General features: G+C 42.9%; 1 protein-coding gene across 1 annotated transcript in view; it reads right to left on the bottom strand.

Annotated features, from left to right (window-relative positions):
• LOC138262384 (kinesin-like protein KIF19) overlaps positions 1–13,086 on the bottom strand; it is a 696,763-nt gene that overhangs the window by 1,349 nt on the left and 682,328 nt on the right. The gene's annotated exons all lie outside the window — the stretch shown is intronic.

The raw sequence follows: 13,086 nt of genomic DNA, 5'->3' as shown, positions 1-13,086 counted from the left end.
TGAACACAGGAAACCTTGTTTACCAGGCATTTCATGGGATTTTGATTCTCCTCAGGCTTTGCAGTCCCAGTCCTGAAAAAGTCCGGGGAGTGGGTGGGGGGAATTGTTTATATTCTGGGCTTGGCTTTGTATCTCTTTGGATTTATTGGGAAGGAAACTATCTTCTCTCGCCGGACAACATCCAACAATTACTCTATTCATACAAAAAGCAGAGTATATTAAACTTGGTTGGAGATGGGTGATTGAGAGTTTGAAGGGGCCTCTTCTCGTGATGTGGTTAACTAGTTAGACTTTGATTGGAAAACAAAGCCTTCAAACCACCCCTTGTTAAACAAGAAAGAGCTGCAAAATCGGGGAGAATAATGTATACATTAGCACTTGATATGCTTACAAGTTAAGTGCTTTCTAACTCTGGTATTTCTAATGAAGAGGCTAGTGTGCGCTGAGAGTTTCCTTACTGAATAAGTTACTTACCTTCGGTAACGAAATATCTGGTAGAGACTCTAGCTGCAGATTCCTTACCTTAGAATTCCATGGCGTCAGCATCGAATCCGGAATTTTTCTGCTGAGCAGTACCCTGCGCTCGATGTCGGGTGTCGCTGTTCGGATCCGCATGCTTCATCCGGCTCCGTGTGTTGCCTTCAGCGTCATTGGAGTCATCTTTGACATCATGGCCTCTTATAGAGGCACCAACTCGGCGAGCGTAAGTCAGTACTTTTCCACAACTTCCAACGCGCACAGTCAAGGAAGAACCAATTTTGTTTTTCCCATTGTCTGAGGAAAATGAAATGCCCTGGAGAAAGGGTAAAAATCTGAAAAAAGACAGTATATATAAAAAAAAAAAAAAAATATATATATATATATATATATATATATATATATATATATATATATATATATATATATATATATATATATATATCCGCTGAGCGGGGAGGCCTGGGTGGGTGTAAGGAATCTGCAGCTAGATAAAGTCTCTACCAGATAATTTGTTACCAAAGGAAAGTAACTTGTTCATTTGATAGAGAATTCTAGCTGCAGATTCCTTACTTTAGAATAGATACCAAAGCTAGAACTCCTTGGTGGTGGCTGCGAAGATATACTTCACACAAGGAAGTCCTGCAGGACCGAACAAGCAAAATACCCCTCTCTTCTAGCCTGGCTATCCAGGCAGTAGTGTCTTGCAAACGTGTGCAAGGAAGCCCATGTTGCTGCCTGGCAGGTGTCTAGTACCGGCACGCCTCAAGCTAACGCCATGGTAGCAGCTTTCCCTCTGGTAGAGTGAGCTCTCAAGCTCTCAGGAGGCTGCTTCTTAGTCAAAGCGTAGCTAATTTTAATACAGAGAACGACCCAGCGCAAAATGGTTCGTTTCTGGACTGCCACCCCTTTTTTGCACTAACGTACCCCACAAAAAGTTGGTCGTCCACCCGGAACTCTTTTGTGTGGTCGAGGTAGAACGATAACGCTCTTTTAGGGTCAAGCCGATGGAGACGCTCATCTTCTTTATAGGGATGCGGTGGAGCAAAGAAGGTGGGCAGGGTGATATTTTGACCTAGATGGAAAGGGGTCACCAGCTTAGGGATGAAAGAGGCACGAGATCTGAGGACTACCTTATCAGGATATATTATGAGATACAGCGGTTTCGATGATAAAGCCTGCATCTCACTCACTCTCCTGGCAGATGTGATTGTCACTAAGAAGGCTGTCTTAATAGTGAGCAGCCCGAGAGGGCAATTATGTAAAGGCTTAAAAGGAGCACACATTAGAAAAGTAAGCAGTAGATTAAGGTCCCACTGGGGCATAACAAAAGGCATGGGTGGAAACATATGTACAAGCCCTTTTAAGAATCTCTGTACAATAAGGGACTTAAACAAAGACTGTTGATCAGGCAAGCGAAGAAAAGCCAATAAGGCAGGAAGATAGCCCTTAAGAGTCCCTAAAGAGGAACCCTGTTGGGCGAGTGACAGAATAAACAGAAGGATATTAGAAAGAGAAGACGAGAGAGGATCAATAGACCTCTCTGTGCAATATAATACAAAACGTTTCCAACAGCAGGCTTAAACCATCCTAGTAAAGGGATGCCTGGCTGCCAGAATGACATCCCAGACTTCGGGAGGAAGATCATAAACCATCAATTGCCGCTGCTCATTCTCGACACATGAAGCCGCAGAGTTGAAATGTTCAGGTGGAGAACCTTCCCCTGCTGCTGCGACAGAAGATCCTCCCGAAGAGGCAACCTGATTGGAGGACTGATGCTCATTTTGAGAAGCTCTTGATACCAGACTCTTCGTGTCCAATCTGGAGCCACTAGGATTACTTGGGCCCGGTCGTTCCTCATTTTCTTGAGAACTCTGGGCAGAAGTGGTATGGGCGGAAAGGCGTACAGGGGGTCTGAGCTCCACTTGCGATGAAAAGCATCGCCAAGCGATAGCCGCCTTGGAAACTCCAACTCTCAATACTACTGACATTGCGTGTTCTCTTCGGAGGTGAACAGATCTAACCAAGAGTCCACACTGCTTGAACCCCATCTTCCTCAATGTGATCCTGCACAGACTGCAAAAAACTCAACAAGAAGGTCAAAAAAGTCTTGCCAAAAAAGGCAGAGGGTAGCTCGAATCCAGACCTGTGCTTAACCGGAGTGGAAGGAAAAGAACTGACGTATGAGAGCCGGGGTGCCGTGACATCACAGACGGATCCAACTATACTGACGACGCCACGCAGAGCCGAACAACGCACGTGGATCTCAACGATGCCCCCCGACGGCGTGTGCAGGGTACTGCTCAGCAAAAAATTCCAGATTCCAAGTCTCTATCAGATATATATATATATATACAGACACACACACACAGGCACACACATAAATTAGAGTTTAAGGATGGATAGTTTTAAGGGCTAGCAAGTGGTTTAAGGGTTTAGGGATGGGTAGAGTTAAGGAAAAGTAAGGGTTTTGTTAGGATTTATGGATGAGTAGAATTAATGGGTAATAAGGGGTTGCTAGAGTTCTGGAATGGTTAGTTTGAGGGTAGTCAGAGGGTTTGAGGTTCACAAATGGGTAAGTGGGAGCTTCCATATATAAGTTAATAAAGGAATAAAGGAGGTATATATATATATATATATATATATATAAACTGCTAAGGTTGCCGGGGGAACAGGACGCTCTCCCCAGCCCGCTCATTTGCCGCAGCTACTACAAAGGAGCCGCGCCCCTCGCAGGACGCGGAACAAACTACTAAAGTTGCCGGGGGAACAGGATGCTCTCTCCAGCCCGCCCATTTGCCGCAGCCACTACAAAGGAGCTGCACGCCTCGCGGAACAAACTGCTAAAGTTGCCGGGGGAACAGGACGCTTTCCCCAGCCCGCCCATTTGCCGCAGCCACTCCAAAGGAGCCACGCCCCTCACGGGATGCGGAACAAACTGCTTAAGTTGCCGGGGGAACAGGACGCTCTCCCCAGCCCGCCCATTTGCCGCAACCACTACAAAGGAACCACGCCCCTCGCGGGACGCGCCTGGGCGAAGACGGGCCCGTCTATGCCCGTCTTCGTCCGTCTAAGGCCAGGCCGTGCCCTATCTCTTTATTGCTGCATCTTGTAATTAAGAGGCTTTTGCACACGATACAACAGGGCCGCGGATTATACCGTTAACGCCCGGAGGAGGCTGGGCAGGGCCTTTTACTTTTCCTGTGCTGAAATGAAGTAAGGCCTTTTACTTATATTTTTGTCCCACCCCACTTAGATTTCATGGGGAAGAGGAATGCTGTAGACTTGCCAGCTCCGCCTAAGGGAACAAAGAAAGCCAAGAAACATCCTGGCAAATATGTTAATCAAGCTCACTTGAGTGGCCATAACGCACTAGACACTATCGACCTCCTTTTCGAGGAGGTCGAGTCTATATTAGGTACTCATTCGATTGGTCAAAGGCATCATAAAGATAGTCAGACAAGGGCAAGGAAAATACCAGATATATTCAATCTGAAGGGCAAAAAACATCCCTGAGACATCATTCCCAAGACCGACTGCGGTAAGAACAGTGATATCTATAGATCTCCCTTAGTAGCACCTTTGGAGACTCCCATTGGCAATGTATCTAGTTCTATGGAGCTACGGAAGGAGCCTCCTCTTGAGGTTGATAAGTACATTCCCCCTACCTTGAGTCCAGTGATCAAGGTCGTTCCTAATATATTATGTTCTAATTGCTTTGAACAACTGCAGAAGACTAATGAAACGCCACGTTTGTCGGGATTTGCTACTCCAGCCGTGAGGTCTTATAGTCCTCATTTTGATTCGGAAACCCAAGAAGCCCAGAACATTAGAACTGATATGGCCTCAATTTTTCAGAGAGTTAACGAAGTCAAGGATTTGGTTCTGGCCCTAACCACCTTAGTAAAAGGAAAAGAAACTTGCCACTGCAGCTGTCTATGTTCTGGAGACAGTAGGAAAACTCAAGGGGATGGACTATCTACAGTAACCAATCTAGTTATGGGGGATACGACGGGAGGGATGCCCCTGCCTATAGTCAGTGATCCTTTACTTACTTCAGACAGGAACGGGGGCTATCCCCCATATCTTTTCGGAGAACCACATCATATAGAAGTACCTGTTAAATTATTTAGTTACAACAAAACATTAAGGCCAGTATTTATACTTTTTTTGCGCCGCGTTTGCGTCGTTTTTGGATGCAAAAACGGCGCAAACTTGCAAAATGCCATTGTATTTTGTAGGTTTGCGCCGTTTTGCGTCAAAAAGCGGCGCAAATGCAGCGCTAAAAAAAGTATAAATACGGGCCTAAACTCCAGGACAAGTAATAAAGACTACCTTGATGGTGTTGTTGAAAGAGGAGGGGACAGGGTTTATGATTTATTAAACCTACCCAGAACAGATGTTCCGGCTACCTCTTAATATACTAGACTTTTCAAACCACTCCGCAACTACAACTCTTCCTTGTGCATAGAACAAAATGAAGTAGCAAATACGTCCCAGGCCAAGGATAAGAGGAAGGGTGACTATGTCATCCATTTGGTAGATGTTCCTAAATTAGCATCAGGCACAACGGAGAATCAGGATTCTCTGATCAACAAAGTGACTCATTGGTTACGTACTCGACGAAATTGCCTATTATTTGTTCGGACATATTGGCAGCAGACATAAGGAGTGTCCCAGATTCCAATTTGGACAAGATTACCATCTACCTAGCTAATAAGTTTCTGGTAACCCAGCTCATGGACTTCGATCTGCGGACCAGACTGTATGTGGAGAAGAAAGGGGGGGCTAGGCTTATGATAGATCCCAGTAATTCTCCTACTTTAGTAAACCTCAATACACTAAGTAACACACGCAGAGACGGTTCATCTTGTACCTCGCAGCTAATCCCTGTATGACTGTCCATGGCTACGAAGGTACCTAATACGATCAACCATGAGATATTTAATTCTGATGAGAGCGACAGGGGACTGGCGAGGGACATAGGTAGTACTGATATGGAACAGAAGGTCTCTGGCGGGCTGACTTGTGATATAGATTAAATTAATAACCCATTCACTTTATTGTCTTGGAATGTAGCAGGTCTCGACAAGAAGTTGGATGACCCCGAATGGGGCGCCTTTATCAAACACATAGACATATGTCTTTTTCAGGAAACTTGGGCAGAGAGAGATAAGGTTTTAGACTGACTTTCTTCTTTCTCTGTCCCTGCGACTCCTTCGGGGAAGGGGAAGGGTTGTGCAAAGGGTGGGCTCTTGCTATGTATAAACAAGATTTAACTATAGCTATCATTAATGTGTACAATCGATCAGTTTCGCGGAATACTGAATCCCAAATTTTAGTTGTACTAATTAGCTATCTGGAGACCATACATCCTTCTACCTTATTGATTATAGCTGGGGATATGAGCTGTACCTTCGAGCCTTCTTCCTTGCTCAGTGGCTTAACTGACGAGGAAGATGAGCTCTGGGGGATACCCCAGCTAAACAGTTCTCGACTTTGCACACGTTCGAATGTGGCCACTCAGCTTGCCTCCCTTTGCTTAAAATTTGGATTATGGGCTTGCAATGGTAGGACATTATCTGATCTAAACCTCGCCCGACCTTCAAACGGGGCATGTCTATAAGTACCATTGATTATTTTTTGGTGGATGTCAGGTTATGACCCCATTTAAGGGATATGAGAGTGGAAGTCAGAAGTGAGAGTGATCACTTTCCCCTGCTAATTACATTGTCGGGGGAGATGTTTAGGAGAACTTCTAATATCCTAAAAACTGAGGCTCCCCCTCTTCAATGGACCAGTAATTTCACTAAAATCACATGGCCAAAAGTGATGACCAATCCATCAGCGATCAGAGGAATCTACCAGGCTTTTTTAGATAATCTGGCAGTATATGAGAACCAGGCTGTAGATAATGTTCCAATTTTTGACATTCATGTTAACCTGATAAAGAAAGGAGATTTGGGTTGCATGGAAAGGATAAGGGTGGCTGTGGCTGGTTTGATGAATCTTGCTCAAGAGCCAAGATTGAGTTAAAAGATGCATTAGTTAGCGGCTCGCAGGGGGAGATACAACAAGCAAGACGTAATTATAAAGGAACCACAACCCAGGCAAAAGAAAAGTGGGAAGATTCAATGTGGCAAGAACTTTTAGAATCCTCAAGAGCAAATGACAACAAGCTCTTCTGGGAACTCCTGACCAAAAGGCAGTCAGGAGGCAGGACACTTCCAGCCATTCACATCCAACCAGAAAGATGGGTGGAGCACTTTACCAGTCTTTATGCTCTCCCAGTAGACCCTATGGAAGTTTCTGGGTTATATTCCCGCTTGACGAGTTTAGATTCAAGTCCAAGCCTGCTCCCATTTAGGGGAGGTGATTGTGATTCAAAGAACTGTTTCTTTTTTCTCTGGAAGAGACCCTGGAAGCTGTGAATTCCCTCAAACCAGGTAAAGCACCAGGACCCGACAAGCTTCCAGGTGATCTCTATAGATCTGAACCACATCTATGGTCATGGTATATAAACACCATCTCAAATAGTATAGCTGCTGGCGGACCAATTCCTGAGACTTGGAAGGGAGCAGAAATCATACCCATCTACAAAAAGGGCAATGTAAACCTACTGATTAACTATAGCCTCTTAGACAACTTGCAGAAGATTTTTGCAAAATAACTTCTGCAGAGGTTAATTAATTGGGTCGAGGATTATCAGATTCTTTCCCCGCTCCAGGCAGGTTTCCGACAAAAAACCAGTACAGTGGATCAGCTCTTCAGGTTGGCAGTACTGTACTGGAAGTATGTTGCCCTTGCTAAGCAGCGTTTGTATGTAGTATTTATTGATTTGAGATCTGCATTTGTCCTGGTTCCCAGAGCTAGGCTGTGGGAAGTGTTGGGAAAATTGGGAGTCCCAGTTGAATTATGTCACTTGTTAATAAGACTCCATGAAAACACCTATGCGCAAGTGAGATGGGGGCACCATGGTGAATTGACTGATCAGATTCCAACTGAGAGGGCCGTTTGCCAAGGTTGTGTGTTAGCTCCTTTACTTTTTACTCTATTTATTAATGAGGTAGTGAAGTACATGAACCATTGCCAAAATGATGCTCCCTCTCTTGACGCTCAAAAAATCCCTATTCTTCTATTTGCAGATGACTCGTTGCTTTTATCAAAATCCCCAATGGGGCTACAAATCTTGGTAGATAAATGTAATCTTTTTTGCAGAGAACATAGACTGGAGGTCAATGTTAATAAAACTAAATTAATGGTGTTTTACACTGGGCCTAGTAAAAGCTGCTCCATTACTATTGACGGAGTCCCATTGAATAAGGTTAATTCTATAGACTATTTGGGTGTTAGACTATCAAGTAAACTATCCTGGGAGGATCAGATTTCGAAGAGCTCAGGGCTCCTGCAACACAGAGCTGGCTCTATTCTTCATTTTTATCAAAAGCATTAAAGCAGTTCTTCCAGCAATTAAAATTTACACAGCCAAGGCACAGGGGGCAGCCCTATATGGTGCAGAAATATGGGGTTCAGGTATTTGTACTAAAATAACAGTGGGAGAGAATGCATTTGCTATGGGCCCTGATAGCGTGCCCGCGTAGTATACCTTTGATTCCTCTCTTCCTAGATTTAGGGTTGAAACGTGTAGCAGATTTTATCATTTTAAGACCCCTAATCTTTTGGATAACGATATGGACTACCCCCGAACTGACCTCTTACAAAGCATCACTAGTCGACTTGCTAAAAAGACAGAATGTAAAAACTATTCCCTGGATTAGACATGTTTCCTATTGGTTTGGATTACTGGGCTTGGTCGATTACTGGGAAAACCCTCATAATTTAGAAAGGCGCCATAAAAATGTCCTGAAGACAACTTATCGGTCCTATATCAGGGCCAATTACATAACTTGGAACTCTTATGGTCGGTTGACAGATTCCTTTCTTGATTTTAAGTGGTTCCCGCAGTATGAGCCCTATCTTGATATTATACCAAATCTACTGGGTAAAAGTCTATATGCAATATTTGGAGCATTGCCCTTATTATCCTTGACGAGTAAATGGGGACAGCCCCCTAAAACTGATATGTGCCCTGCGTGTGATTGCACGAAAGAGTCCATCAAGCACTTTATGTTTTTTTGCCCAGCTTATTTTATTCCGCGGTCAAAGTGGATCCGCAAAACCTGCTTAGAATTGGGCATGACTAGCTGTAATCACTCATTAAGGGTTTTAAAAACCAATAAATCTAATGATTTAGTTTTAGCAGCTAGCAAATTTTTAGCTGCAGCTTGGAATATACGACGTTGTATTTTAACCAAAAATTTATGAATTTTTAACTGTAATTTGATACTGTTTAGGCTTGTATGTATATATGTTTTTACTATTTTTATATTATACTATATTGATGACGTATTTAACTAAGGATTATGTACTGTCGTATATTGCTTTGAAGGCCAATGGACCGAATAAAGCTTGTTTATTATTGGGAATATATATATATATAATATATATATTTATTTATATATATTTATTTATATATATTTATATATGTGTATATATATTATGTGTATATATATATATATATATATATATATACATATATATATATATATATATATATATTATTTTATTTTTTTTAAACATTGGGAAAATCTGCAGATTCTGATCTGTGGATTTTCCAACATAAAAAAAAATGCATTTAAGCTCTGGAGGTGTCCCTCTGGGACCCCAGCTCCAGAGCTAAGGGGTCAGGGTGTACCCATCCTGGCCCCTTTTGTGTCTTTTTACTTTTTTTCCTGGGACTCGGCTGAAGCCGCGTCCCAAAATGGCTGCCAAAACATCTGTGTTGAAGCGTTGGCAGCCAATCAGATATCTGCACTGCAATTGTCAGATCCGTGGAGGCTCCGCGTCTCTATGTATCTGTTTTTTGGCATTACATTACTCCAAAACTACTGAACAGATTTACACCAAACCACAAAAAGCATAATCTGCACAACAGCATCTACCTTTCCTGACAAATTTGGTGTAATTCCTTTTAGCAGTTTAAAGACCCTATGGAAAAATGAATAGGCAAATTGCGTTTTGGAACCCCCCTTTTTCTTAGCCTTGCTTGGCAGATCACCTCCAAACTTTCAAGACAGCAGCTGAGCTGACCAAAGTATAAGTTTTAAAAAAAGATGAGAAGATTCGTTAAGCAGCGCCAAAGTTATTGGCAAAACAAACAACGCTCTGTCTATGGAAACTAGGTCCTAACTATAACTACCTAATGGCGACTGCCACTAAGTTATATATATATCTGTATGTATATACATATATATATATTTATATATATATATATATATATATATACAGGTTAGGTGAATTTCTCAGTGACAACGTCAATGTTTTGAACTAAAAACATAGAAATTCACCAGTCAAAGTTAGCAGTACTGACTATAACTTGCATCCCCACCATGCACTATTTATGACCTCAAATATGACATCACTCATGACTTCACTATGACATCATTTATGCCTTCGCTGTTGACATCTCAAATGACATCATTGATTACATCACTGATGATATAACTTATGACATTACGTATGACATCATCCAAAGAGTGGGCAAGTTTGTGTTAGAGTTTACAGAGTGGTGAGGAACTAGCATACAGATTCTACATAATTTCATACATAGGTGCGTAGAGGTATAGAACACGTTATAAATGCTTGCATTCAAGAGTAGTTCTGTGTGCAAGTGACTTCGCTTGTATTCATTTGGCTCAACAACGTTTTGGTTCCATAGAAAAAGTTTCCAAAAGAAGAAAGATTCTATGTGGTAGATACTAACCTTTCTCAGCAGCCTTGAGTTATGAGCCAGAATCGGGCCAGCCTGAAAATGGGTTCATTACATAGAAGAGAGTGTGCACTAGGTACTAACCTATATACGCATGCTTGTTTTGCTTCCAAGGATGGGCTATCTGTAAAGTTTTCACCACAGTATGAAGGGTGCAGGTTGTGTAGAATATAGCAACTTCAGATCCTCGTTATTATTAGGAAATAGTGTCTTTGTTGACTTAGAATGTACACTGTTGTTAGTAGTTTCTTTTCAGTACTCTGTGGTGTATTTCTCATAAGAGTTTGACTGTTTGGTAACATTGTGGTACAGTAAGAACTCTCCATAGAATAAAATATGTTCACAGTTCTCAGCTGATATCAACTTTGTTCCTTAATGTAGGTTTGGCTGTGTCAGGTGTTGATGCAGATAAAAAACTGTCTATATTAGGGCAGTTGTTTTGGAATTGGCATAATGAGGGTTTCCTGTATATTTGTGGCTGATTGATAATATGAATTATGCTACGTGCAATACTATAGCAAATTATACAACAATATGGGTCAAAACCAAACTTGGATGTTGTCATCATTGATGTCATCAATGATGTCATTGAGATGCAATAAATGGTGTCATAGAACATGTCATGAGTGATGTCATATGTGAGGTCATAAGCAGTGCATGGCGGGGCCACAAGGTATTATTAGTGCTGCTAACCACAATAGGTCAATTTCTGTGTATATTTTAGTTCAAAACAATAACGTGGTCAATGAGAAATTCACTTAACTATAACATTACTTTAACCTTTGTTTTTTAATTTCTCAGTTTTTTTTTTTTTAGCAAAACCACATATCTTTACTATACCTAACTATAATGTTACTTTAACTTTTGTCTTTCAAGTTAACATAAAGTAATAATAAAGTACCATACATAAAAGCAATTCCCCTGCCATGCTCTCCTGAGGATCTCCTGCCTCTATATTTTTGTACTGAGCCCGTTCAATCATAAAACAAGCCGAAAGCTTATCAGTGGGCATCCAGGTGGCAATCCAGGATTCAGGAAATTTCTCAGGAGCCAAGCCCTTGGCGCCTTTAGCAAAACCCATGAACCGAAGGTTGCACCTTCGTGCCCTGTTTGTGGCATCCTCTGCCCATTCTTTTAGAGAATTGAGGCTGTAGTAAAGAGGGGCACTGCTAACTGCGATTCAGTGACCACATCTTCCAGTTCTGAAATCGCCCCTCTGTCTCTGAAACCCTCTCAACCACATTCCATAGGTCTTGCTGAAGAATTGACACCTCTGCCCACCACTTCTCTGATTTTAGTCACTGGTGCTGCACTGGACTCCTGTATTGCCTGCAGTATTGATCCAATATCTGTATATCCAGTGCCCTGTGGGCTAAGGTTGACTCAGCTGCCTATTTGGGTTGGTCTACCCGCCGTGGCAGATGCGGTGGAGTGTACATTTGTCACTCTTAGTATGGGCCTGTGAAGCAGGATGTTGGTCTCTCTCCATGGTCCCCGATTTGATAGTGCATCAACAGATCTGGAGGTGGGGGCTATCCCACCTTCCTGATCTCCCAGGCAACCACTGTACCAGAGTCCACTCTCTGCTTATTCCTCTGCAAGCCGGATTTACTCGCAGGAGCACCAGGAAGCCACCTTTGTCGGGACTGAGCCTATGTTGCCACCCATATGTTAGTGTTCTCTCATGGAACAACTTACAGGTAATGAATAGTACTATCTCAATAGACCCAGGAGCTTAGTCTCAATCTCTGGGCTCTGGGTCCCAGCTATTCTCCACTGACAAGTTGTAGACAGTTGATTCACAGTGGGACTGAACTGCTGTAGAGATGCATTGCCTCTGAAGAATAGTTTGTGTATATGTCCACAACTGTGCACCTCAACCCACTTGCTCAATGAATCTTCAGTCAGTCAAGTGCAGCACAAACAATTGGGCCTCTGTTACCAATCCACTTTCTCCAATGGCGTTCTCTTCCCTCCAGTCCATGGGTGAGAGGAATAAAATTCCCAATCTACTTGTCCCTACTCATTGGTACAGACTCAAGTTACTGGCATGCCCTAGGTGTCTGATGGGAAAGGATTCAGGATCATATCTAACACCTGCGCCCAAGAGCGGCTCACCAGCTGGCCCAGAGTGCTTCACATCAATGGTTCTTGTGGTAGTGCAGGATGCTGGGACACCAATGCAGCAGCTATCAACCACATCACTGAGTCACCTGCAACTGCCACCATTTTGGGGTGGGTGCCATCAGTAGTTCAGCACCAGTCTGTTTTTCTCCCAGGGACCCTTCTGGACTCCAAATGATTGGACTGACAATATGATCCCTCAGAGAACCCTCTAGCAACAAGACACCTCCAGCGAATGAGGGCAGGCCAAGGAGTGCTCTACAGACTGTTGCCATCTTGGCTATTCTGGCCATGTCCCTATGTAGTTAGCTGTTTATGTGGTTTCTTTAAATTTCAATCTGGAAGTTTTTCCGAACATTGCTAGATTATTATACACATTTAATTCACAAAATAGCAAAATGTACTAGACTGATTCATGAAGGTTACTTGCATTGGATTACCTTATGCTGCACACATACAGGTTTGCCAAGCATGAGGTTGCATATTTGTGATCATAATGGCTTAACTACTGGTGTGACAAACACACAGCCAAATCTGTAATGTGGCTAAGTGTACTGATAGGGCTATTGGCCTTCAAGAGCATGAACAACACATAGGGGGTCATTACGACCCTGGCGGAACAAGTCCGCCAGGGCCGTGGGACGCGGTGGCACCGC

This window comes from Pleurodeles waltl, chromosome 10, assembly GCF_031143425.1.
Source record: "Pleurodeles waltl isolate 20211129_DDA chromosome 10, aPleWal1.hap1.20221129, whole genome shotgun sequence".
Lineage (NCBI taxonomy): Eukaryota > Metazoa > Chordata > Amphibia > Caudata > Salamandridae > Pleurodeles > Pleurodeles waltl.
Note: the sequence above shows the minus strand (reverse complement) of the source record. Positions and strands in the feature narration are given on the sequence as shown.